At 37.0% G+C, this 27,500-nt stretch overlaps 1 long non-coding RNA gene across 1 annotated transcript in view; it reads right to left on the minus strand.

Annotated features, from left to right (window-relative positions):
- The window catches only part of LOC135197613 (uncharacterized), a 542,613-nt gene that overhangs the window by 275,735 nt on the left and 239,378 nt on the right, over positions 1-27,500 (minus strand). The window lies entirely within an intron of this gene.

Here is a 27,500-nt window from a genome sequence, read left to right on the forward strand (position 1 = left end):
TTGTTTGTTCGTTCATGAGTCTATAGTGTTATGCTTTCTCCTCGTGTATATTTTGAAAGTGTAACAAATAATGATATCTAACTGATATCCACACTTTAATTCCGCCCCTCTCTTTTAATGTCATTTAGTTTTCTTATTGGATGACAGACCTATAGACATTAATTCATAAATCAGCATGATCGATAGTTCCATCTAAACTCAAACTCCCACTTCCCCTTTCCGTTTCCAAAACAGCTCTTTAAATAGTAAACAATAATTAGATTGCACTGGAAGCTCTCCAGTAAATACGACTGTAGCTGTGCTTGGTATGTAGACGGTGAAAAGGAGAATGTATAACATTCACATAATAGAGATACAGGATGAAAGCCATGATTTAAATGTCAACTTACTCAAATACAAGCGCGCGCAAGAGAGAGAGAGAGAGAGAGAGAGAGAGAGAGAGAGAGAGAGAGAGAGAGTTAATTACTTTTAATCAAGGTAAGATATATTCAAATTGCAAATTAACACGAAAAATGCCCTCTCGTTCTTTATATGACTTTGTTTACCTCATGTCTAACTGATTTTCAAAGAATGGAAACACTCTTGAAGTCTATTATTATTATGAAGAAACGTCATGAAAAAGAATTAAAATGTCACCCTTTAATATCAATAAAAAGAGGTCGAATTTTCTTTTCGCACACATAACATCCTCATTACCTCAAATTTAAGACGGAGTTTTAAAAATAACAATATTTCTCCCTCAATGTCATTCCTGCTCGTTCCACTCATAATGTTCTCGCTTTATTGACCCTTTTCGTGATTTGCTTATAAAACACATCCCATTATACGAGATAAGTTCTCTCCCTCTCAACCAATATACAAGTTGGTTATTTTTTACCATCATGGCATAACTAAGAGCTTAACCTGTGTGTACACACACACACACACACACACACACACACACACACACACACACACACACATATATATATATATATATATATATATATATATATATATATATATATATATATATATATATATATACATATATATATATATATATATATATATATACATTTAAATTCCACACTGGTATTTTTTTATTTTCACAAATACTAAGCCAAGGCGGTTTTACACCGTGAGAATAAATTATGATTAAAGATAAATATATATATATATATATATATATATATATATATATATATATATATATATTTATCTTTAATCATAATTTATTCTCACGGTGTAAAACCGCCGTGGCTTAGTATTTGTAAAAAAAAAAAAAAAAAAAAAAATACAGTGTGGAATCTAAATGTGTGTATATATATATATATATATATATATATATATAATATATATATATATATATATATATATATATATGTGTGTGTGTGTGTGTGTGTGTGTATTTATATATATAGACACCCAATTTATTAGAGAGAGAGAGAGAGAGAGAGAGAGAGAGAGAGAGAGAGAGAGAGAGAGAGAGTAGTTATACAGGGTTCGAAAAAAAATGAAATATCTAACTAGATTCTACCGAGGTGTGTGTGTGTGTGTGTGTGTGTGTGTGTGTTTGTTTGTTTTTTTTGTTTTGAGGCCAGAATACATAACATTCTTTTAGAAAAGGGAATTGTCTTGAAAGTCGTTTAAGAGATATTCCTGCCCTCGAGATCACATTTTCTATGCCGCAATTTGTAAATGGGTTTATCAAAGGATGCATTAGAGCATCCTTTCTATCCATTCATTTTAATTTTGGCGAAGGAGGATTTTAGAATCCCTTTAATTAATCATTTTCGTTCAGAAACACTCATCATCATAAGTAGATATTTTGGAAACTCAGATTACACTTAGTTTTAAAGTGTTTACGTTTCTCTTAAATTCTCCGAGTCGACTATGCAATTAAAGAGTTTTTTAATTCCACAAAAAAAGGTTGACCTTTAGAGAAATCTTACCCTCATAATGTTTCGTCAAAGATATGTGACGAGATTACTGCAGGATTTTAATATCTGTGGCGAAACACTATGAAGGTTGAGATTCCTCCAAAGAAGACATTCATTTATTTGCTCATGTGAGATATACATATATATCAATAAAGGGGCTAGCTTCTCTTGATGAAGTATTTAAATAATAAAAATTAAATGCAGGTAACATCACTTAAAATGACACAGGTCTCATCCTTGATTCAATAAAAAGTATTCAATCGACTATAATAGAAAACTGTCATATTATCTAACTGCCAATGTTCTTTTCAATTATCGGCAAGGTTCTTGTTTATCGTGTTCTCTTTTATTTGATTCAAGCAGTGCCAATGGTTTGATAGGAGCAAAACAAAAAGAGAAAAACTCATTCGATAAGTGGGACAATAGATTTCGATAGATATTACACAATCCAATAAAGTCTCTTGGCCCATTCCCTTCCTAAGACCTTTAATGTCCAAAAATACGAGAAGGCCGTAAATTCTTTCGTAAAATGGCCTTTTATATCTCTCTCTCTCTCTCTCTCTCTCTCTCTCTCTCTCTCTCTCTCTCTCTCTTCCTTGTTTCTTCCTCTATAATGTATCCCTGTTAATCCCTTTACCACACGTTTTCAACTTCTACTAAGGCAATGTTTTCATTACTTTTCACCACAACCGTTTTATTTCTACTTCCATCGACTCTCTCTCCTCTCTCTCTCTCTCTCTCTCATCATGGCTGCCGTCTCAGTTGGAATGTTTCCGATTCGTCTTATTTCATGAACACAAAAGCCTTTTATCCTCAACAGCCCTTCTCTCTGGCATTCATCAGGTCTTCTCGCAAGCAATTCTTCTTCGAAGGAAAAAAAAATCTTCCATCATGAGGGGAGCATTATTTGTAGTAAGCAAAATATAATGGTGTGCGCTTTGTAACAAATTCCATCCCAAGAGGCAAAATTCCTAGCTTTCAAAAACAGCAGCAAGGCAGAGAAAACCAGAGAAAAATAGGCAGCGTTGAAAGTCATCTGCAGAGTAAGATGAGATGAGATTTGATGTGGCACGAGGATTATTTCCACAAGAGAATTACGGTCTGCTTTGAAAAGTCCTTCGTGATGAAATGTGCAATTACGAGGTAATTGACGCACTTTGCAAAATTTTGCTCTGACGCGATATCGTCAGGGAATTGTACATTTCGTCCAATCTCTATATGGAAAAGAGCCGGCGTTAATTACTCCATAAAAATTAGTACTGTGCTGCAGTCTGGAAAATTTTCGAAAGACTACAGCTATTACCTCAGTGACTGCATCGCGCACTAGCTTAATCATGCAGTAAGAGACTCGGCATGTATAAGAAATTTCAGTATTTTCGTTCTTTAGTTTCCTCTGTAACCCACTATGCTTCTTGTTACATAAAAACAAATAGACACGTTAACTCTTACATTACATTGTTCTAACTCACCATGAATTAGTGATTAAAAATAGTTCGAAAAATTTAAGGAGTATTCGAATCTCTACCAATCCCACTAACTTATCAAAATGTTCATTGTCTATACCAGTGAAAAGAGAAAGCAGGTGAATAACCTACATTTCAGTTCATATGAACAAGATAGGGTAGTAAATTTACAGATTACACAGCCATACTCAGGACCTACCATATTGTAATGGCTAGAAGCAGCACCTCTGAAGAAATTAATATAATCAGATGAGCGAGTGAAATGACGAGAGGAGATAAGATGAAAAAATGAATACATCAGGGGTTCCAGAAGCCACGACTGAAAAGGTTGGGCACCTGATGAGGAGGGGAGATGATGAGCAACTGTTATGGATATCGTGGATATGAAGTGATGACGCATCGAAGAAGGCCTGTACGAAAAGAACGAGAGACTGCATTCGAGAAGACATGAGAGCACAGGAAGAGATAAAAGGACGCAAAATTTTAACAACTAGAAAATCTTCATAAAAAAAAAAAAAATAAAATAAAAAAAAAAAACACCGAATAAGGATTAAGGTGAGAAGTTCAAACTAGAAAATCTTCATAAAAAAAAAAAAAAAAAAAAAAACACCGACTAAGGATTAAGGTGAGAAGTTCATTTACATATTACTGCAAAAAGTTTGCGCTGAGGTAATCCAGGCAAAGGTAAGCTTACCAAGTAATTTAGCCTTCAAGAAAAATATATCAATCCTGAAATTTAAAAGCATATAATATAACATTATATATATATAATATAAACATTTTTTTATATATAATATATTATATATTATATATATATATATATATATTATACATTATATGTATATTATATATATATATTATATATAAAAACATAATAGATAAATATAGATATTATAATAATATAATATGATATATATATATATATATATTATATATATATATTATATATATATATATATATATTATATATACATATATATAAATATATATAGTATCTATATATATATATATATATATATATATATCTATATATATAAAATGTATATATATAGGTGTGTGTTGTTTGGGTGAGAATTTTTATCACATCATAGTGATTCACATACATGCATTAAGCTAAAAAAAATGTCCTATTCAATCTATCTACATATATGAAAATACATTAATATATATGTGAGTGTGTGCGCGCGCGCAACGAAATAAATGCGCGATTTATTGATTTATATTAGCTTGATGTTACGCCGAAAGGTTAACATCCCAGCTAATAAGTTATTTTTTCAGTAATTACTCAACAACTGATAGAAAAATATCTCTCATACAGCATTAGTCAAAATACTGCAAACCTAAAAGTATAATAACTCTTTAGGCAAGATAAATTTACTCATGTCAAAAGAGAAAATCTGTAATGTATGGAAATTACCACCTTCCATGACTTTAAAACCGGAATTGGCAAAAAAAAAAAAAAAAAACTTTCTCTTTCATCACGAAACCGGTAAAAGTAACGACTTCGTACGTCATGTACGTAGTCAAGTAAATGCCTCATAGGTAAGGGAACCACACAGGTATAGAATGGTTACATTAGAAAGGTGAGTGACGCAATGCTTGTACAGGGGATTGGGGCTGTTAATGGCTGCGAATGTCCCCTTGTGTGTCAGTGTATGAGGGATCTCACTGGGTAAGTTTTTCTTTCGTTTCTTCTCACAAGACTTCACCAAATGGTCAAGGCTGAATGAAGCAGTGACAGATACTTTTACGTTGTCTGTTATATTAAGAACAAATACTAGAAATGAAATTGATCTGTGCTTTCATTACTTTTTTTCTCTCTTCCTTTAAATGCTATGAGTATGCAGGCGACCAGGTTACTTCAAGGTCTCTATGGGAGACTGCATATTTTGCAATATCAATTTTGCTTATAAAAATGGGGTGGTTGTTCAGCTGATAAACTTTGAGTTGGATTTATTCTTCTGCATCTGGAGTACCATTGTCATATTTCGAGTGATTCACCTTCACCCTCCCCTCGTAATAAAACTATATAAAATATAACGTTTTATCAATGAATTCATTTGCCTTCCATTTCTGGCTCTTCCTCGAAACCATACAAACTGGCTTCTGTGACAATTCTTTTAAAGAAATACTATATTGGTCACTGTTAAACTGAACTCATGAGCAGGATTTTTCCCCTCCATTTACGGCCAAGATTTTAAAGTCCTAAGTATCTTTCTCTAAGGTGGTCTACCACATCGTTTGAGGGGAAAAAACTTCCTTTCCGTCTTCCATCTTACCGATGTCTTCGGATTACGTTAGCCACAATTATTCTATGATGAAAAAGAAAATAAAATATACAATGTAATTCACTTTAGAGTAGCTGAATTCATCAACTTGAACTCGATTTTAATTTCGAGAAGTCATAAAGGTAGCAAATTTTCAGCTTTAAATTTATATTGACATTACCGTTGGACGGTTCAGTCTATGCTGTCATCCACAAAACGAAAGATCAAAAAACTATTTACGATTACAGCTAGTCTGTTTTACAAGGCAAAACAAACGCGAAAAAGGTAAAGGTATTAAGAGTTTCATTGCTCGTCTTCTTTTATGGTTCGATAAATAGGCATACAGTTATGCAAAATTTTAAGACACTCAGATCTTCAAACACACACACACACACATAAGTACATACATAACCACAAGAAGAATGAAATTATATTTGTTGGATGACTTTCAGTGTTACGACATCTTTCCTATCTGAAGGCTGATATAGGCAAAAGGAGGAACTCATGAGGTAGGACAGAAATCAGGATATGAAGAAATTCTTGACTGCTACGGTGCTGGTGATCCATCAATCCTTAAATCATATTTCTTGTTTCAGTCTCTTATATCTATACGAATTTGAGAAAGTGTTGGTGATTTATAACATTTCTGTTGCAAACCTTTTTCACCGAATGACTGATTCTCATGGATGGTGTTATTAAACTGAAGGAAAGTGTCTATATATTGAAAATAAAATTTCGACAGACTCCAAGGTTCCTTATATGTCATCAGCTGATGTTCATCCAGGTATGTCCATAATTATTTTCATCCATGATAAAATACACTGAACATCCCTCCCCCCAACGCGCACACGCACACACACACACACACACACCTGGATAAATTAGTATGTATGCGTATATATGTGTAAATATATGACAAAACCCAACGTTAAACTCACTAGGTGGACGATCAACGAATATAATTCACGCCTCTATCAATACCGGAATATGGAAGCTATGAAAACATTCAAGTTAAGATGAACGACAAAATCATATATAAAGAAAAATTATTTTGAATAGATCAGCCGGTTCTGGCTATCAAGATGTGAAAACTTTGGTTTGACTAAACCACTAGGATAAAAATAAGTTGTTCACCTAATATAAGTGTAAGATGGAAGCAAAAACTTTTAAGTGCAATCCTGGATGATAACGCTCACGTCTCTTCCATGAATTTTGAATGTATCGCCACAAACGGAGTCAACGAAGATTTTATGGGTCTTCCTCGATGCAATTTGTGCATATCGTGGAAACTAAAGCAACGATGCTTTCTCATCAGTGTTCTGAGGATAATTCAGAAACAGAACTGCGGAAGAGCCCGCTCTTAGCTTTGTATTATTCAGAAACAGAACTGCGGAAGAGCCCGCTCTTAGCTTTGGATTATCACCATAATGCACTACGATCTCTTAGCATGGGTCATTTTCTTCACCTCGTTTTCCCTACTTATTCATAGGAACCAAAAGCTCACATGGCTATTTTGAGGTACCTTAAAATAACGTTTTCTTTCAAAGCCGCATAATTTTGAGACGATCATAAGTATTTAAAACAAATTCAGACTTAAAAACTTTGTTTTTTAGTTGCGGATATGGTGGAGATTGTTTGTTGCAATCGAGACAAAATTGATATATCCATAATTATTATAACCCTTCGACTACATCGAAAAGCATTGTTTTTAGGTTATATTATAACCCTTATTTCCATGAGAGGACAGACACGATTTGGTCCCATTCCCTTAAAACCTTTGATACCTCTGCTGACGTAAAAGAGGAAATCACAGGACTGCGTGATAAGCATCCTGTTACAATGTAAGCTATGATAAAACCATTCGTAGAAATTCTCTCTCTCTCTCTCTCTCTCTCTCTCTCTCTCTCTCTCTCTCTCTCTCTCTCTCTCTCTCTCCACACACACACACACACACACCCAATGCATAGACATATCTTCAATTTAAAAATGCTCATATTTGTACCCTATTGTTTTTTTTTTTTCTGAATACATTTCAGAATTAAACAAATACTCCCTATTTTTCCGTATCCCAAACTCTGCAGGTAAAAGCGACCCCAAATTTCCCCCCGCATCATTAGCCCTAATAGAGCCTTTTGACTGGAAAATTTTAAGAGAAACAGTTTTAACTTTTTTATTTTGTTTATTTTTTATTGCAACGGATTCAGGCATAGCTCTGCAACTCCAAGATCCTCTGTAAACATATATAAGGTTTGTAATATTCTGATCTGAATGTAAATCCTCGAATTTCACTTCACGACTCGAAATATTCTCTTAAATCACGTGACAAGAATAATAGCTCTCTCTCTCTCTCTCTCTCTCTCTTCTCTCTCTCTCTCTTTCTTTCCTTTTCTTTTCTCCTCTATTTTTTACTAGACTCGGCTTTGGATATTCTCAAAAGTAAAAGGGGCAGTGATTATTTGCTTAGCCCCCATGGGAAACACATGTAGGTTGGTATATATATCTATTTATATCTGTCTGTCTATCTATCTACCTGCCTCTATATATTTACACACTACATACATACATACACATATATATATATATTATATATATATATATATATATATATATATATATATATATATATATATATACACAGAGAGAGAGAGAGAGAGAGAGAGAGAGAGAGAGGAGAGAGACTGGTGTGCAGAGTAAAAGGCAAACTTGTGTAAATTCACTTGAAAACCGATTAAAATTCAGAATATTCTTTACTTTTTCCTCTGATAAACACTCTCTCCATAGGAACACTCAAAAGTGCAACTATTGTCAAGGACTTGAAACGTAATGGTACGGGCCTATTGGATTAAGTTGACTGATGCTCTAGCAGACCTCTTGATTATTTGCTTTCCTTCTCCCCAACCCTCGCTGCTTTCACTGCCGCATTCATCTTTCTAACCTGAATAAACTCTCTCACATAAAATGCCCTTATCCTCTAACCCACTGTACGGGCATATCTCATTATTTCACCATATTTCCTCCAACAGTTCATGTCTGTTTTCTTTCTCTCTCTATCTCTCTCTCTCTCATTTTTTTTTTCTTTTTTTTCACACGGCCACTATAGCTCATGGCACGGTACTTGGTACTTTTCCTTCTGAGCATTTCATGGCTATGGACTCCTCTTGCAGATAACATTATTTGTCGTTTTCAATAGACTTCTTAACTTTAAAAATATATGTTTTCTTAATTTTCTTCTTATGATTTATTCACCCCAGTGCCGATTCTCAAACTTCTTAAAATTTAAGATTACAAATTAGTTTGTCTGTCAGATTGGATTTTGTTGCTTTTGTTTTCAGTTTTCAGTATAATATAAATGGTTACAAAAACTTCTCCTTTTCTTATTTCATTATGTCCAATAATGCCTACCAATTCTTAAACTCTAATCACTCATCATCCTTCGCCTCCCCTACAGTCGTAAACTACGAGAAAATACATAAGAAACACTACAAAAAGTTACAAATGTCTCTCCCCTTTTCCTCTATAATGATTGAACAACAACACAGACGGTGATTTCCTATCCCAAGGGTACACAGAGATCGACTATATGTCGATCAACATAAGCTGTATATGGCATCAATCTAGCAGATTATTCTTGGGAGATGACGGCAAATATCAGCTACCAATACTGTTCGAGTTTCCATCTTGCTTTTGACTGGCCGATGCATTGTATAGCATGAAGCACATACATCCTCTTATATTATATTTAAAAATATAAAATTTTAATGAGCAGTAAAATCTACCATTGCACACACCAAGAATGAAAAAAAAAAATCAAAATAGAGACAGAAAAACATTTCAGCGACGAGTCCTCTCACAATTAGCTTCAACGGGATTGGATGCGAAAGATTATAAAAGGAAGTTGACGTGCGAGAGAGAGAGAGAGCGTTTCTTGTTTTTTCCGTATTATATTTCTATAATTTTTTGTTTCAATGTTTTTTTTTTTAACAACTATTTATTTCCTGCTGTTTCTCTTCGTTCATTTGATTTATTTTTTTTTATTCCTTCGTGTGATTCGTCGTAGTTATTTCTGTGGAGGAGAGAGAGAGAGAGAGAGAGAGAGAGAGAGAGAGAGAGAGAGAGAGAGAGAGAGAGAGAGAGAGTTTTTCACATAGCGGAAAATAATTGAAACCTAAAACTTCAACCATCCATTAAAACTTCAGCAGGGAATACACGTTTATTTGCATCCTCTACTGTATGAATATTGACAGAAACTTTCAGTAAAGGTGGTTTGGGGGGAGAGAGAGAGAGAGAGAGAGAGAGAGAGAGAGAGAGAATTAATTTTTCATACAACGGGAAACCGTTGAATCAAAACTTCAACCATCTATTGAAACTACAACAGGGAATGCGAGTTCATTACACTCCCCTATAATATGAATATTGACAGATACTTTCATTGAAGGTGCACTGAAAAGCCTTTCATTATGATGCAAATATCGAATAATTAGACATTTGTTCTTTATAGTGAAATATGCTGATATCTGCTTCGAAGTTTGATTCATTTATACAAAATTTTTCTCATAGACTCCCCTCCCCCTCAGGAAGGTTTCAGTCAAAATCCGAAATTCGAGGCCCGTTTCTTAGAGGGTCATAACCCCTCTTTTTCATACCCACACAATTTTTTACAACTTTCGGAGTGGACATCTAAGTAGAACCCCCACCACCTGGGAATGGGGTCTCCGAGGGTTTCCCACAATATCAGAACTTAACTATAGGCGGAGTTTTATCAAGGGCCGTTTAATAAGAGGGTCTCGCGATGAAAATCTTTCAAATCTTGCCTTGCAACCTGTCGCAAAATGTATGCGCCTGCCGTCGGCCGGCAGTGCCTGACTGGGCCGTCCAGTGATGTGGTAGTATTGGCTGTGGAATGTGTTCGATAACAAGTCCGAAGGACGGGTACAGCAGCTGCTGGTACTCCATATACATATTTATCATTACAGATAGCTTTGATACCGAACACACTGTGTTCTGTTTTGTATATATAACTTTAATACCTTAATTTCTCGCCAATAATAATATCAAATATAATAATAATAATAATTCACTAGTATATACCAACTTTTATGCCAAGTTACAATATGACCCCTAAAACTAAATATAAGACAAAAGACCAAATTAATTTAACAACGTCAACAGTTACGAGAGGTAGATGACTGATAATACCTAAGTATTTCGTAAATAAACTGAAACAAAATCTTACATAAATTAGTATAGGATTAGGTGATCTTCCATATGACCAGTTCATAATCTTTGGAAAACTAAATGAAGCCGAATAGAAACTCAGAAGTCTCAGATAAAAGAAAAAAAATTCCTTTTCTCAACTTTAAACTTCACATGAGATGCGATTGTTTTTGCTCTCCTGCTGGAAAACGTCGGAGATAAAAGAAAGCCTTTTTATTATTCCTCTTTTATTGTCCAGTGGTCCCTTTTCTCCAATCATTTTCCTATTAGAACTTCGGAAAAGGGACAAGGATTTAGAGCAAAATGCCAGGCGTGGGTGAGAGAGAGAGAGAGAGAGAGAGAGAGAGAGAGAGAGAGAGAGAGAGAGAGAGAGAGAGAGAGAGAGAGAGAGAGAGGGGGAGGTATGGGGAGAACAAACGGGGGAAAATCAGTGAAAAATTGTGCTATGAGGCATGAAATATCTCAAACTTTTTTCGTTTACTTTTCTTTTTAAATTATATTCCATGTGAAGGCAGGGGGATTTTTTCCAAGCGATGTCAGCGGGGCGCGGCGAGAAATTCAAACAGTTTACTTTTGTTTGCTTTATGTCGATTTTCTCATTCTTAAGTATAGATATGATTGGATATTCTCATCTCATTTCATTCATAAACAAGTAAACAATAAAGCGAGTTTTCTGTACAACGTGTAATCAAGGCCACCAAAAATAGATGTATCTTTGGGTGGTCTCAGAATAATACTGTAAGAGCTGAGGCCTATGAAACTCTTGGACAGCCGTGGTGGCCTGTCCTATAGCGTTGCCAAAGCACGATTATGGCTAACTTTAACCTTAAATAAATTAAAAACTACTCAGGTTAGAAGGCTGCAATTTGGTATGTTAGATGATTAAAGTGTGGATGATCTACATAGCTATTTGCAGCCCTCTAGCCTCGGTAATTTTAAAGATCTAAGGGCGGACAGAAAAAGTGCTGACGGACAGAGAAAGGCATCTCAATAGTTTTCTTTTCCAGAAAACTAAAACTGACTGCAGACATTGTAACTCCCTTTTGATTGACGTAATTCAACACTGACCAAGAATTAAAACAATAGTCAAATTCTAAACTAATGCATTATTTTGACGAAATGTTCTTACCACCCGTCTTAATGGAATATAAACAACAAAATCTTCAGCTTTGATTACATAAATCGCAGTTTGACCCAAGTAGAGCATGCGCACATACACTGATATGTATATTTGTCTGTGTGTATGTAATTCTAAATCGACAGTGATATTAGTTTTTATCTCTCGGGAACACAAATTCAAGTTAAATCTTGCTTGGGAACTAAAATAAACTTATTATTGAGATCTTCCAATTGAAATGGCGATTTACTGTACTTGTATCATAAGAAAATGTGATTGACGAGATGCACAAAGTAAAAAAGTGACTTGCACTTAATTCCTTGAGAAAATATGATTTACAATGGCATACCTCGAGAAAAATATGATTTCATAATAACATGTACCAAGAAAAAAATAAAACACCCAATAAAAGTCTGAATAAGAATGATATACCCAGATGACATTCACCAAGAAAAATTGTGATCTATAATGTAATGACATGTGCTATGAGAAAAGGCGACACATTACATCTATATCTACTTGAGAGAGAGCGCCTTCTGTGAAGCTAATAAAGAGGTGAACAGTGGGCCAATATAATATAAAGTTCTGACTTCCGCAGCCGGTCGCGGTCGCGTTGTGTTCTTGTAACTCTGAGCGGTACAAGGACAAAATCTCCCTAGGGCAAATTCCCCCGTGGAAAAAAAATCTCTTAGAACAAGAACCCCCAAGGACAATACCCCAAGAAAATAAGTGTTTATAGATTGTAGTGTCTAGAAAAAGCTAGTTGAACCGTTTCTGCTATCTTTGTGGTCTATTTGTTTGGTGAAGTTTCAAGGGATAATTATGGTAACTATGGTTAATATGTAAAAAAAGAAAAAAAAATCTGGGAGGCATTTCAAATTCCTCCAGCTTCGTTCGCATTCTACTTTCATCCCTAGAAGATCGAGTTCATTAAAAATAATAAATGATATTTTTAATATTTTTGCATGAGACACATTCATGTAAAGCAGCAGGTCTGTCAAATAGTAACGCATCCTAGCAATGTGATAACTAAAGCTCTCAAGCTTCACGTTCGAAAGATTCCACACAATAGATTATCGCAGAGGCTTTCATATAAATATGATAGGCAAATATGGAATTACCTAATCGTCATCTATGGCAAGATGTCCAATACTAAACAAAAGAACCACCACCATTTGAGCTTGTCATCATGTCCTCAAAATCTTTTTAGACCGCAAAAATGTCATTACAACGGCTGATTGGCGCAATTAGCTGCAACGCGATTCAACGGCTGAACTCCTACAACTCCCCACCATTCTGCTACCTCCAACATATGGAGCATATTACAGAATTCAGAGCTACTCCAAAATATATGAGAGAGAGAGAGAGAGAGAGAGAGAGAGAGAGAGAGAGAGCCTTGAATGTTTGGAACTACCAAAACTGTACGTAATAATCTTACTAATCCCAAGCGCTGATGCGTTGACAAAACGTTTCAAGTAGTTCCTGAAGTATTTACTGAACTGCATACAATTCATGCATTGTTTCTTTGTTGTCCCTGAACGAGCTCCAAGTTTTAAAATCGTTCGAATGAGCAAAAGATTTGCTGGTATATTAAAAGAATCGCCAAGGAAGAATGACAAAGTTTCCTGTTTTACAATTCTCTATTATTACTAATTACTTTTTATTGAAAATGTTTATATTACACCTTCACTTCACATTCCGACTGTGTTTTTTCTTGGAGGATACCGTCCTGGGAGTAGCCTGTCTGAGAGAGATTTTGTCCTTAAGGGAGTCTTTGTCTTGACACATTTCAAGGCCCTAAGATCCCACTCCAATTAAGCAAATTCACCAAAGTCACAGAATATTTTGCAGTAGAGTGCAATAAAACTATTAAGTCATAAAAAAGGGCAGTTTCATAAAACTTAATAGACAGTGCGCGCCATACTTAGTTCCTCCATAATCTATTCCACTTTCTTATTCCATATAAATATATTACATATATGAATAAAATGCTCTGGGATTCTTTTTTCCCAAAATACGTCCCTTTTAAAAATCGTGCACACGAGCCTACTACCGCTACAGACTGCATCATTGTCAAAAGCAATAACATGTAGATCACAGTCGTCAACTGTAAGCATGATTTTTACTGTCACATTCATCGGCCCGAAAACTAAGGGTTGTTTTGAACTCGTGTATAAAACGGCCGTTGCAGTTTTTTCATATACACCTGGTCTTGTTGTGACATGGTTTATCGAGTGTGACCGAACATGCATCGGCCATCGATTCTAATTCCTGTTTTTTAGTCCACAGACGGCATGTGAGAACCGCGACATTAACTTGTATGCATCAGTGAATATTCTCAACAGACTCCACATTTTCCTTTTTTGACTCGCTCTTTGAACGTAGTATCCAGGTTATCTGTGAGTTGAGGTTAGTCATAAAGTAAAAATGTATTTTTACGCAATTTTACATTTATTGGAAGAATGAAGCCTGAATACGTAGCCATTGATTAAGTTGCAAAAGAATTATCTGTATGTTACATGGATTTTGTTATGTTAATGGTTACTATTGTTTCCACAATAAATTCATTTGATTTCCCTTTATCAATTTACTGGCACCAGCAATATGTCTCAGTTAGTTTCTTAAGGAAACAGACACGTAGAATCCAACTGCAGCTTTAATTCCTTTACAGCTCTCTCTCTCTCTCTCTCTCTCGCTATGTTGTAAGGAAGCTGTCAGTAGCGCGTGTCTGTAAGGCGTTGGAAACCGACCCTCTCATTTCTTAACAGTGAGTATCTCCACCATGTGGAGTAGGAACCTGATACAGCTGGGTTTGAGGTATTGATAGCCGTTAATTTTTACCCCTTTTTAAACTTAATATGCAATATTACGCGTCTTTAATTTCTCTCTGCAGGGATATGTAGGCCCGTATTACTTTTCATTGAAATTATTCTCTCTCTCTCTCTCTCTCTCTCTCTCTCGCTCTCTCTCTCTCTCCTTCTCTCGTCTCTCTCTCTCTCTCTCTCCTCTCTCCTCTCTCTCTCTCTCTCTCTCTCTCTCTTATAATGTACTATCGCTATTGTAACGGCTCGTTTTACCGTCACCAAAATACTATTCAATTCTCTCTTTAAGTATCCAATTACCAACTGATACGAAGTCCACAATAAGGTGGAATCATACCACAAACTCAATTTTCAAAGTGCAAGGATGAATTCAAGGGAGGAGTAAACAAACACAATGAAAAACCATAAATTTAATACATAAAGAACCAGACAGAAAATACACCTGAACCTCTTTAAGAACAGGAAATAAATGAATTACTATCACACTTAATAAAAATAAAACACACTTATACAAATTAAGATAGCATAAACCAACACACTCAAACCAAAAATAAGGGGGCCCAGAAAGGAGGAGGAAATCAAAAAGAAAGAATATCCTGACGATTACAGGCTAATACCAAGCTTGTCACCAAAAATCTTCATGTTCAAAAATGCTTATTATTCTTTTTAAAGAATACAGAATCCTCCACTGTCTGGAGAGTGGTACCACAGGTGGTTAATAACTAGGGGGGCCCAGTCGAGCAGTCTCCACAGAATCGCAGCCGTGATCAATGCAAAAAGGTATTAAACAACCTTACCATGGGACAGCGAGATCCCCCTGGTTTTATAACTGAACCAGAGGTGGCGGTGATTCCCAAGGACGTCCAGATATGTTATCTGGAGAGATCTCCCAATCTAAAGATAACAGATATTCAGTGATCCTCGGGTCCTGCAGATACGGGTAAATCACCAATAGGAGGCTGCAAGCACCACGAAGCAAGAGACGGCAGTACTCTTAGTGCACGATTGCAAGTTTCAAAAATCATCCAAAAGTGACACAGGTCCAGGAGATCGACTGCCTTTCTCCTCCCTTAAGTAAGCCAAGAAGTTCACGTCACATCCACCCCCCCCCCACAACCCCCCCCCCCCCCCCCCCCTATGATCCACAGGGGAGGGACCACTCACACAACCTCCTTAAAGATAAACACAAATTTTAATAACAAGCAAACAGTTGTTATACAAAACGACAAGTGAAACTTAAAAACTAGGTTTAACAAATATAAAAAAAATAAATTTAATAATAATATTTAATGAAAAAGGATCACATACTGACACCTCCATACCAAGAGAAAAAAAAAATTAAAAAAATTTTTTTTATATATATATATACACTCCAAAAAGTTACCTTATGCATAATTCACACAATCAATCAAGTAAATATTAATACTAAATCAGACATTAACAAAACCTGAAAAAAAAGTAAAGCAAAAACATATATAACGACATGCAGAAATGAGACTCAAAAGGGAAGGGGGAGGCTTACAAAAATGAAAGGTGCGAGATGATATAAAAATTCCAAAGTACTCAGTACCAAACACTTGACCAAAGTTCGAAAGTTTTACATTAAAACCGTTTCAGATCACCACCATTGCACATGGCAATCAACAATGAGCTTCACATTGCTCATATACCCAACAAATCCGGGATTCTGAGGTTGCAGACTGCCACACTTATTCACATTCTGCACTTACTTATAACCAGTGACTCTTTGCACTCACTGTCACTACGAGTGTCCCAAATCACCATTGTTTTTGGTTTTATAACACTCAGTGTATCTGTCCACTTAACACAAGTAAACGTCCACTTCAAAGTGGAAATCAGTACATACACATATAATTCGATACAGAGAAAACCAACATGGGTCTCCCCTGCGCAACTCTAAACACACAAAATTCGTGAAGCGTAAGCAAAGCCTAAAAAAAAAAAATAAACGAATCACCGAATTAGCGAGTCTAAATCACCCCATATGATACTTAAATTACAAGAGTCGCCACCTTTCTTCGTATTGCACCCAAGGGAGAGGTTCTACCTACCGTGGCATCAAAGTATACTATCAATAAGATACCTTTTGTCCTAAAACCTTAGTACTGGTTTTAGTAACGAAGCCTATCACACCATCAACCTTCAAAAAAACCTTAATTTAATAATAAACCTTACGTACGTAATCGATATTATTCCCTTTCACCTTTACTTAATACTAAACCTTCACGCCTCATAATGTAAACCACTAGAATGATTCCTGTAAAATAAATTATCATCAATACATGTTAAATATTAAATTCATTCCAACACAAACCTAACTACTACATCACACGCACACACACACCAATTGGAACGATACAGATACTACCTTTATAATTGTAAAGCCCTCAGCAAGGTTACTTATTCTATGCTGCGTGAAATGAAAGAACATCAGCCACAACGTTATCCTTTCCTGGAATATGAGTAAATTCCAGATTCCATTCTTGAACGCATGGAGCCTCCATCGCATTAGCCTCTGATTCTTATTTTATATCTGCTGACAAAAGTTAGAGGGTTATGATCAGTCATAATTTTTATAGGCGTACCTGTGGACGATAGATAAACAGAAAAATGATTAATTGCTAGGATCAGTGCGAGTGTCTCCTTCTCAACGGTGAATATTTCCGCTGGGCAGACGTTAACTTTTTTAGAGAAGAAGGCAACTTGGATGAGACACGCCTTGTTCGTCAGCCTGGTAAAAGGACTGCCACCAAACCCCAGATCACTGGCATCCGTAGCAAGAGCAAAAGGAACATTGAAATCCGGAGCTCTCAAAATAGGGAAACTAACAAGCACCTGTTTCAACTTCTCAAAAGCATTTTGAGTGTCCGAGGACCAAACAAACTTCACTTCCTTCTTCAAGAGACGGGTTAGAGGTTCAGCAATGTCCGAAAAGTTCTTGACAAAACGCCTATAATAACCTACTAAACCAAGAAACTTACGGACATTCCTACGACATTTAGGAACACCTATTTTCTTTATAGATTCAATATTGGCCTGCTTGGGAATTACCTTGCCACCACCAACCTCGTGGCCTAAATACACGACTTTCGCTTTAGCGAACTCACTCTTTTTCAAATTCACTACCAAACCTGCTTTTTTCAACACTTCAAACAACGCCTCGATTCTCTTCAGATGAGTCTCCCAATCATCACTATAGATAACAATATCGTCTAATGGTATACCACACAACCTTCTAAACCGTACACCAAACTATTCATTAATCTTTGGAAAGTGGCTGCCGCATTCTTCATCCCAAACGGCATCACTTTGCACTGAAACAAACCTTGCGGGGTTACAAACGCAGATAAGGCTCTAGCACGTTTGGGAAAGAGGAACTGCCAGTAACCTTTTAATAAATCAAATTTGCTAATATGTTTTTGACTTTCCCAAGCGGTCAATACAGTCCTCTATACGAGGCAAAGGATAACAGTCTGCCTTGGTCACCTCGTTCAACTTCTGTAATCAAAACATAACTAAAGTCTCCGTCAGATTTCTTAACCAAAACTACCGGAGATGACCAAGGACTCTTACTCGGCTCAATAAGGTCATGTTTCAGCATGTAATCAACTTCCTTTGCTACTACACCACTTTTGAAGGGATTTAACCTATAAGGGCTTGTTTCACAGGAATAGCATTACCCACGTCACATCATGTTCTAAAACGGACGTTCGGCCTGGCACATCAGAAAATAAACATTTATAATTATTCACCAACCTCTTCAAGGATTTCTGCTTATCATTACTTAAGTGTGAAACCATACCACCGAAGTTCCTAATGACCCTTTGTTATCAGAGCGCCAGTTACCTTCATCAACACGATTATTTTCATTATCTTCAACCTCTGAAAAAGAAACAAAGTTATCACTATTATTAACAGGTTTTCCAATAGTCCCTATAGTGGCCATGCACCACCTTATCCCGTTCCTTATATGGTTTCAACATATTTATGTGGCAATGTTGAAACGGTTTTCTCCTCTCTGGAGTTTCTACCAAAATAATTTATAGGACTAATTTTCTCTTCAAAATTTTCCAGGGGCCAGAGAAAGACGCCTTCAGAGGGTTACCAGGAATGGGTAGAAGTACCAACACCTTATCGCCTACAGCGAAATCACGTTCCTTAGATTACGATCAAAGAAGAATTTCATCCTTTTTTGACTTTTCAACATATTTTCCTCAGCAAACTTCCATGCCTTGGTCAATTTGTCCCAAGATTCGTTACATAATCCAACAAATTTATGTGAGGGACGTCTCCCTCCCATGATTCCTTACGACGTCAAGAGGACCACGTACACAATGACCAAAATCAAATTAAAGGGTGAAAAAACCTAAGGATTGACTAGGTGTTGAACGAAAAGCAAATAACAAATATGGCAACTCCTTGTCCCACTCCGAACCATGACTTAGACAATACTTTTTCAACATCGATTTCAACGTCTGATGAAACCTTTCCAAGGCTCCCTGACTCTCCGGATGATATGGAGAAGAGGTCACGTGCTTAATATTTAATTCAGCCATTTATCCTTGAAATAATTACTAATAAAAATTGGATCCACAATCTGACTGAATTATTTTGGGCATGCCAAACCTGGTAAAGAATTCTATTAATGAATCTACAATTTTCACACTCTTAATACTACGTAACGGTATGGCCTCTGGATAACGAGACATCCTATCAAAAATAGTAAAAATATATTCGTTACCGCTACGAGTACGAGGCAAGGGTCCCACTACGTCTATGATGATTTCTTTGAAGGGTTCCGAGACAACTGGGATGGGAAACAACGGTGCTTTCGGAATGGTTGATTGGGCTTGCCAACCCGTTGACAGACGTCACAACTGTTCACGTATTTCTTGACGTCGGCCTTCAACTTGGGCCAAAAATATCCAGCAAGCAATTTTCCCGACGTCTTGTGAATACCAAAATGCCCTGCCAAGTCATTCATCATGGCCTAAACGACATTAAACCTCTCCTGTAATCAAAAGGAACCATTATTTGCTTGACTACTTCAGAGTTTTCATTAGTAGCCTCCAAAGGTCTACTTACCCTGTACAAAATATTATTAATAATTTTAAATTTAGGACTCGTTAAGTCAGAGAGCTCACCTGGCTCAACTGGGAGATTTGAAAATTCCTTCTTCTGAGCTTTAATTAGCTCCTCCGTAGTCCAGTTCAATTTATTTTCACTATTACCAATATTGCCTAAAACAAATATACTACCACTACGATCTAAACTACTTAAATCTACGTCTACGGTGACTCTGCAGCGTCAACAAGTGCAGCCCGAGAGCGAGTGACTACAGATTTTCGCTCTCGAGATTAATTAATATTGGACAAGATTTATTTTTAAGGGCCACATCATTTCCAAGGACTACATCAATATTCTTCACGGGAAACTTATCCACTACGGCCAAATTAACCGTTCCCGTAAAAGAAGGACAATCCAAAATAAACCTTTCAATTGGATAAGAATGAACCGTATCCGGAAAAACCTGACAGTAACACAAATTCCGTATGCTCACCAACAAAATCCGCGGCAAAGCCTCTCTTAAGATCAACGACTGTGCCGCTCCCGTATCGCGTAAAATTCTTACCCGTTTCCTACAGGACCCATCAACCACAGCGACACTGCCAAGAGACACAAAACGAGAAAAAGGCTTCATTTCCACGTCCGAGAGTCATTGATCAGAGGTCTTTGGCGAATTATAGTCTCTGTCTCTCTTTTTCTCTACCCCCATTACAGGACGAGCATTATTTTGCAGGGATCTCCGGAAGGCATAACACATGCTTTTAACGTGCCCCCTCTTGTTGCAGAAGAAGCACGTTAATGACTTTGCCTTCTCAGGGTCATAATTATTTGATTGTTAAACCTGTTGGATGAAAAGACTTATTATTATTACTAGTTTTGTTACCCCTATTATTACGCCTATTATAATTATTAACAGTATTGGACCTATTATTATTATTATTCCATCCACTTCTAAACCAACCAGGCTTCATATTGGAAAAGACACCACCTAACTCATTTTTATGAGACAAGTAGTACTCGTCACTGGCAATAGCTACCTCTTGCAAGTGTCGAGTTTCAATTCCTCCAAATGAACCTTTAACTTGTCCGGCACACACCTTTTAAATTCCTCTACCAACACTAATTCCTCTTTTCATTTTATCAAAATCGTCCACTTCTTTGGACTTAAACCAATCCTCGGCAGACTGCTTTTTCCCTCTCGCGAACTCTACGAAGGTTTTGATCATTCCCCCTTTGCAGATTCTAAAGCGTTGACGATACGCTTCGGGGACCAACTCATACGCTTTCAAAACGATAGATTTGACACTGTCATAATCTGAAGACAAATCCTCATTAAGGGTAACATACACTTTCTGCGCCCTACCAATTAATTTACTCTGTATCAGAGTAGTCCAGAACTCTTGTGGCCAACCCAATGTACCTGCAATTCTTTCGAATGAAACAAAAAATTCCGCCACATTACACTCCTGGAAATTCGGAACAAATTTAAGTGCCTGCGCCAAATGATTGTAGGGTTTTTACAGACCTATCTGGGTTAGGGGAAGGGGCTGAAGGACCTACATCACGCATCTCCCTTCGAACTGCCTCTCCCTCTCCCTTTCATCAGCCTTGAATTTCTCCAAATTAAACTCTAAAGTCTTTAATTCAATTTGCTTACTTAATAATTCAACAGACACTTCTTCCTTAATCTGTTTAACCTGTTCACCACCTGATCCCTTTCCAGACTTCACATATTCATAAACTTGCAGCAATAGTAGACCCTTTCTGATTGTCACCGGATACTCAATTTCAAAATAATTCGCTACCTCTTCTAACTCTAGCTTATTCAATTCAGCCAACCTTTCGTGCCACCCCTCTCCACTCAGGAGCTCATTCACGTCCAGTGTAGCCATTATGACAGTTGCAATAGTTAAATCTTACAATAACAACAGCTAATACCAAACCAAAAATTGAGGTGTAAATATGTATCCTTGCAAAAAAAATTCTAACTCTCCCCCAAGAATCAAACTTGCACTTACAAATGGATACGCAGGATCGTATTATCCTGTCTACAACGGTCGCCAATTTGTAACGGCTCGTTTTACCGTCACCAAAATACTATTCAATTTTCTCTTTAAGTATCCAATTACCAACTGATACCGAAGTCCACAATAAGGGGTGGAAATCATACCACAAACTCAATTTTCAAAGTGCAAGGATGAATTCAAGGGAGGAGTAAACAAACACAATGAAAAACCTAAATTTAATATACATAAAGAACCAGACAGAAAATACACCTGAACCTCTTTAAGAACAGGAAATAAATGAATTACTATCACACTTAATAAAAATAAAACACACTTATACAAAATTAAGATAGCATAACCAACACACTCAAACCAAAATAAGGGGGCCCAGAAAGGAGGAGGAAATCAAAAGAGAGAATATCCTGACGATTACAGGCTAATACCAAGCTTGTCACCAAAAATCTTCATGTTCAAAAATGCTTATTATTCTTTTTAAAGAATACAGAATCCTCCACGTCTGGAGGAGTGGTACCACAGGTGGTTAATAACTAGGGGGCCCAGTCGAGCAGTCTCCACAGAATCGCAGCCGTGATCAATGCAAAAAGGTATTAAACAACCTTACCATGGGACAGCGAGATCCCCCTGGTTTTATAACTGAACCAGAGGTGGTGCGGTGATTCCCAAGGACGTCCAGATATGTTATCTGGAGAGATCTCCCAATCTAAAGATAACATATATTCATCGTGATCCTCGGGTCCTGCAGATACGGGTAAATCACCAATAGAGGCTGCAAGCACCACGAAGCAAGAGACGGCAGTACTCTTAGTGCACGAGGCAAGTTCAAAAATCATCCAAAAGTGACAAGGTCCAGAGAACGACTGCCTGTTCTCCTCCCTTAAGCCAAGAAGTTCACCCCCCCCCCCCCTTATCCACAGGGGAGGGACCACTCACACAACCTCCTTAAAGATAAACACAAATTTTAATAACAAGCAAACAGTTGTTATACAAAACGACAAGTGAAACTTAAAAACTAGGTTTAACAAATATCAAAAAAAAATAAATTTAATAATAATATTTAATGAAAAAGGATCACATACTGACACTATATATATACATATATATATATATTAATATATATATATATATATATATATATATATATAAATAATAATATATATCAATATATTATATTGTGTTATATATATATATATATATATATATATATAATATAATATATATATAATATATAGCTGTAGTTTTTTTGCTTTATTACTGAGGGACAAGAAACTCGAAAAACCAGCCTCATGTGGTGAGGACCTAACTAGAGGAACTTACCACTGAGGGGATAAAAACTCTGGAGTGCATGACTCGGATTTGTATTATTATCACTGTAACCTGAACACAGAAGACTTCCCATTCTCGCACTAAAGGGGAGAAATCGTGATAATTGTAATTCATTTCCGTAAATGCAATTATAAAATCGCGCTTCTCGGCAACTAATTCGTCTTAAAAAAAAAAATTGGCTTCAGTAATGAAAAAACTATGAGAAAAACTGAAGCTGGATATGGTCTAATTTATATATAACAACAGTAGTGAGTTTGAAAATTAAATATAGTGATCACCTGGTTGAATCTATGTATAAAAGTGTTCGTCCCTGCATTGTTCCCTTCAAAGCATCAATCAGATAGATAGATATAAAAATCATTATCGACTTTTTAAACTTCCTTAAAGAGATCAATCAAACAGCTATGTAAATGCACAGATGGAAGAATTACTGGCTCTTGCTACCTAAGGAATTCTTAAATCTCCCTTTCTACTCCATCCGTTCTTTTTATCCATGAGGATACACATATTCCCTTGCCATTACTTTCATCGCCACTTCAATGCAGCGGCGTTCAAGGTTTACTACGATTTAAGAAGGAAAATTTCAAAGAGAAATTGCAACGGCGCAGGATTACAAGAAACAAGGGCTAACTCGGTGATTATTTTTGCCATACTTTATCGAAGGACTTTTATTTTTCTTTGTTTTCAACTTCCTAAAATCTATGTTAGTTGACTTCATACACAAGCACTAGAAGTCATTCATTACAGACACAAATACAAGCAACCTCATAGGCATATCCTATCCTATCTTGTACTGAAAAGTAATTTTCAACGGATTACCAAAATTCCATTGAATGATACCATCAGTTTCCCTCAGTATGCATCCCCGTCACGGAAGATGTGCCATTTGCAATTAAAGGCTTATGAAATCTATCGAAATAATTTAGAGGAAACGAGCCCTACGATGAATGAGTAGGGGTCGTCCAGGTATTTTGCAGATAAGAGGGATTTTCATGCCTGATGAAGGTCGAACTGTGATTCCGAGCGGCTCAGAGCGGCTGTGGCGGGGTCGGGCGCGGTTCTGAGTGGCTCAAGGCGGTTGTGGCAGGTTCGAAAGGGCTCTGGCGCGATTCTGAGTGGGTGCGGCATCCAAGGGCGCGCATGTGTGTGTGTGTGTGTGTGTGTGTGAGGGGGGTGGGCCTCGGCGCAGCTAAGGCGCTGTTTGGAGCGGCTTGGGGCGACTGTCGCATGCTTGGGGAATCGTTCTGAGTGACTGGGCGCAGTAAAGTGCAGCTCAGGCGGACATGGGCGCGGTTCGAAGCGGCCCTAGCGGGCTCGGAAGCAGCTCAGCGTAGTTCGGCGGCATTCAGCATGGCTCTGTTGGACTCAGCAGGGCTCATGAGCGGTTCTGAGGGGCTTGGCGGACTCGGGGGCGGTTCTGAGCGGCTCAGGCGGACTCAAGCGCAGTACAGTGCTCACACGGTACAGCGCGGGTCTGCAGACTCGGAAAAGCAAAGCGCTGGCAGACTTGGGGTAGCTGGAGCAGCCCTGGTGGGCTAGCCACGGTTGAGCAACTCAGAGTGGCCTGGCAGGTTCAGGCACGTTCTGAGCGACTTGACACGGCTCGGAGCAGCTCTGGTGGGCTCAGTGTAGCCCGAGCACCGTTCTAAGCAACTTGACACAGTACAGGATGGCTCGGTGCAGAATCGGTCGTGGTAAAGTGCGGCTCAGAGCAGTTCTGGTGGGCTCAGTGTAGCTCGGGCACAGTTCTAAGCAACTTGCCACAGTACAGGATGGCTCAGTGCAGAATTGGGCGTGGTAAAGTGCGGCTCGGAGCAGCTCTGGCGGTCTCAGTGTGGCTCAGGCACAGTTCTGAGCAGGCTTGGAGCAGCTCAGGTATGGTTCTGAGTGGCTCCACATGGACATGGCACATCTCAGCACAGAGCAGCTATGGCTGGCACGAGCGCTGCTCAGAGGTGCTGGTATTCTACTTATTGAAGGAAATGACTAAAACTTGAATCACCTGCCAAAATCACAGTTGCTAGATGAATAAGAAGACAAGTGAGATGATGACATCCATTCAATTTTCACCTTTTCATTTATTTTATCAATCAATTTGCAATTAACACTTTTGATCACTAGACATCCTGGGCCTTCTCTGTTCCAGAGCCAAAGCTGTGATAAGCAATGTTCACTTATTTCACAGTTTTTGAATCTGCTATTCATGATTTGAGAATCATGTATGTCTGGGGTTAGATTTTGGATGACTTGTCAGTGAGTCATAAGTGACTGAAAAGGTTAACAGAATGTTCAAGCTTCCAGCAAAAAGTATTTTCATTTTCTATTCCCGTCAGAGAGATATAAAATAGAAAGGCTATTAGGCTCGTGAATAGAGCAATTTGCTCTGTCCCAATATCCTATTCATTCTCAATTTAACTTCATTTTCATTCTACCTGGGTCTTCACCTGGCATCCCTTTTTCTTTCTCATAAAACCTCGCTATTAACAACTTTACTTTTTATAAATATGGTTCTATTAAATAAAAATTGTTTTGAGATGTTCTTAATTTAGTTTTCAAGTTCATCTTTAAAACAAAACTCAGAATTTCATATTTCTTAAGAGCACTTCCAAAACCTTTAAACTTCGAACAGCAAGCAAAATTGCCAGTGCTTCTAAAATCATAACCATCTTGCAACGGGAAGCGAGCACTAATCTTTCTTGAATGACAATCTTTGCAATATTAAAACCAAGGAAGATACTTTTTCAAGTTAAATTATATATATATATATATATATATATATATATATATATATATATATATATATATATATATATATATATATATATATACATATATATATATATATATATATATATATATATATATATATATATATATATATATATATATATATATATAAATTAGGACTCTTTCCATCCAGTTCCAAACAATTTATCTAAGTGCAACAAACCAGCAAATGAAAAAGCCCTGAATATTAGTGTGGTGTTTCTGGGCGAAGAAATGCGTTTGTGTGGATTTTGAGATCTTCATCCCCTTTATTCTTCAGTCTCCTTGTTCTCTAGCCAAAAGAGCATGTGTTATTTTCCTTCTTCGACCCAGAATTTGTTACAAACCTCTCTCTCTCTCTCTCTCTCTCTCTCTCTCTCTCTCTCTCTCTCTCTCTCTCTCTCCAATTTATTAGAGCAGATATCAGCACACGTCCAAACCACGGACATATTTTGCAGTTTCCTCTATTGTGGGAAAGTAATCGAGTGAAAATGGCACGGAAAATCCCCTGGCTATATAGAATCGCGCGCAGCAAGAGAACGACTGGGATTTCGACTGCTGAGCTTTTGAATTTCCCATCCAGTTACTAGATGGAAAAGAAATTACGGACTCCTCCTTTTCTGGAGAATTGCTGAGACTGTTAAAACTAATCCTCAACCTGGATATAGTCCAACCCCATGTCCGCATGCTCTCAGAGCAAACAATACCGATGAATTTTGTTTACCTGTCACGGGGTGTATGAAGGAGGGAAATTAATATTTTTTTATTTAAAAGGGATGGTCTAATATCGCTCAAAACCTCCTTCAGCGATATGATGCGAAATTCAAATTTCACTGTTCACGAGAACATCAGGATTTGTTTTTATTATTTTTGTTAAAAGTTTTCGTTATTTGGCATTTATTTATAAACTCTATTTCTTATGAATTCAAAAACTTTGATCATGGGCTAATGTTGCAATCTACCAATTATTATGCATTTCATGCTGCCATCACAGGCACCTAAACAATTGAAATACAACGTTTACAGTACATTTTTTCAAAGACGAAATATCCGTATACACGATCATTTTTACAAGCAGTTCTAAAATATAGTCCAATTATTATTTATAACAAATGTATGTACGTATGTATGTATGTATTTATATATGTATGTACTTTAAGCTAAATCTCCTAGAACCAGGTCCCTTTAGGACAGTGGTTCCCAAACTGGTGGAATTTGAAGCTACCAGGGGGGAAATAATTACACTACCTACTAACTAATAAAATCACCCTTCTCATTAATTTAATTCTAAAGCAGAAGGGCAAACAAGTCCTTTTATTTGTTACTAACCGCTCTCTATGGCTGTGCGGTTAGTTGTTATTAAACGCTCTCTATCCACTTTACTCTGTAACTATGTTTATCAGTATATTTGTACATTTGAAAAATAAACTAGTAAATAGTCACAATGTATTTCAACTACTCTTTCCTTCATACACATGAAGGGGGAACCAG

This window comes from Macrobrachium nipponense, chromosome 21 (assembly GCF_015104395.2).
Source record: "Macrobrachium nipponense isolate FS-2020 chromosome 21, ASM1510439v2, whole genome shotgun sequence".
In the NCBI taxonomy this organism is placed as follows: domain Eukaryota; kingdom Metazoa; phylum Arthropoda; class Malacostraca; order Decapoda; family Palaemonidae; genus Macrobrachium; species Macrobrachium nipponense.